This window comes from Ananas comosus, linkage group 5 (assembly GCF_001540865.1).
Source record: "Ananas comosus cultivar F153 linkage group 5, ASM154086v1, whole genome shotgun sequence".
NCBI lineage: Eukaryota > Viridiplantae > Streptophyta > Magnoliopsida > Poales > Bromeliaceae > Ananas > Ananas comosus.
The window spans coordinates 12,284,399-12,286,685 of record NC_033625.1 but is presented as its reverse complement, the minus strand read 5'-3'; the positions used below and the strand labels follow the sequence as shown (position 1 = coordinate 12,286,685).

The following is a 2,287-nucleotide window of genomic DNA, read 5'->3' as shown; positions in this document are numbered from 1 at the left end:
AAGAGAGCAAAAAAAAAGGAATGAATAAAAGAATAAAAAAAAAAAAAGAAGAAGAAAGAAAAGAAAGAAAAATATACAAAAAAAAGAAGAGAATTATTTCCTCTCTCCCCCCCTCGGTTTTGTGTGCACACAGAGAAAAAGAGAGAGAGAGAGTCGGGTCATTCTCTCTCTCTCTCCTGAAAGTCAAAAAAAAAAAAAAAAAAAAAAATTTTTAAGGAGTTGGATTCAGGTTATTCTATAAGCAGTCAAAAAATAAAAAAATAAATAAATAAATAAAACACCCACATGCAAAGCCCACATACAGATTCGGGCCCAAAGCTCAGATCGTACAGATTCGGATCCAAGGCCTATAACATATAAAGCCTAAAGCTCATCCCAGTCCACATGCAAATTTGGATCCATTCCGAACGAAAAAAAAAAGGAAGCATTCGACTCGAATCGAAGTGGAGCCGATTCGAACCACAACCATAAGGGATTCGACTTAAACCGAACCGGATCCGAACCGAATCGGATCCCGTCCGATCCGAACCAAACTGAACCGAACTGGATCTCGTCCGATCCGAACCGAACTGAACCGGATCCGAACCGAATCGAACCGGATCCGAACCGAACTGGATCCCGTCCGAACCAAACTGAACTGAACCGGATCCGAACCAAACCGAACCGATTTCCTTAATATGTTTTTGAGTAGAAAAAAAAAATAATAATAATAAGAAATCAAAAGAGAGGAAAGATTAAGATTAAAAAAATATATATATCTCCACTATCCGACCTTTTGAAAAAAAAAGAAAGGAAAGAAAAATCGAAAAAAAAAGGTGAAAAAAAAATCCATGCCTTGTATGAAAGTTATCCATTCCTTTTTGAATATTTTTGAATAACTTACCGAAAATAGTAAAGGCTCATTGAAAGGCTTATTATAAAGCTCGCACCAAAAAAAAAAAGAAGAGGGATCCGGAGGGGGAGAACGAAAACAAAAAAGAAGAAAGCATATGAAGAAATAAAAAAAAGAAAAAAAGGTGAAAAAAAAAAAAAGTTTCTTTCTCTGCTTCTCTTCTCTCTCTCTTCGCGTAATAGGCAACAAAGCGGAGGTACGCCCTTTTTTGGCTGGCTGACAGAGGAGTGGGTGCATGTGCTACCCCATCCTTTGTCGCGTACTAACAGAAAAAAAGGGAATTCCGTTCTTATTTGGCGACAACGGGAACAATACATCTCACGACTGACTTCTACGACAATAGGCAGACATGCATTATACGCTAGCCCTAAGTGCGTTTGTTTTTCGTCAATTTGATCAACTCCGACATGCTTCGTGAGTAGGTTCGGAAGCGCGATCGGATATTTGAATTAAATCGCAGCTTTCGTCGCGCTGTATGCATGCGCTAAATCTCTAAACCGTACTGTTTTTTTTGTCAATTTGATCATACCCCGGATCATCTCGTGATAGTTTCGAACGCGATCAAAGTTGACATTAAATCGTAGCTTCCGATCGTATGCATCGCTAATCTCAGACCGTGCCGCATGCTTCGTGATAGGCTTGACATGGTCAAAATATCGAGTCGAATCGGATGTTTCATTACGTAAACTCGTGCGCATCTTCGTGATAAGGCTCGACATTGTCAAATATGGGTGATCGAGCATCAGTTTGATTCTGTTACGAAAACTGTGCGGCCATCTTCGTGATAGCTCCGACATAGTTAAACACGTAAACCCCGTGCGGTGCATCTCGGATAGCTCCGACATGGTCGAAAAGATTAATCGAGCGGCCATTTTCGCATAGCTCGACACGCCATAAATCGCAACTTACAAACGCTGTTAAAATAAAATAATAAAATGGACAAGTTCTATTTCGATTCGTCACCTTCGTCGAGCTTCGATAATACGGCTCGGCGTGATCAACCTTCGATATAAACAAAGGATGAATAAACAAAATAAAAAAAAAGAAAACAAAATAAGAAAAAAAGAGAAGGAAAAGAGAGAGATGCAATGCTGCTTCTCTTCTCTGTTTCTGTACAAGTAAGATGCAAGATCAGAGGAGAGAAAGAAGTTTGGGCTTTTTCCGGCGTCTCTCTCTCTCTGTCGCTAATCAAACAAAAAACAAACGAAAAAGAAGAAAAAAAAAATCACTCAAAGAAAGAAAAGAAAAGAAAGAAAGAACAAAGAAAAAGGATCAGCAAAAAAAAAAAAAAAAGAGAAAAAAATAGAAAGAACGAAACAAAAAAAAGGAGTTTATTTTTACATTCTCTCCGACAGTCAACGAAAAAAAAAAAAAAAAAAAAAGAGAGAAAGAAAA

General features: G+C 38.1%; 1 protein-coding gene across 2 annotated transcripts in view; it reads left to right on the top strand.

Moving 5' to 3' along the window:
• Positions 1 to 2,287, top strand: part of LOC109711043 — a 12,741-nt gene that overhangs the window by 7,503 nt on the left and 2,951 nt on the right. The gene's annotated exons all lie outside the window — the stretch shown is intronic.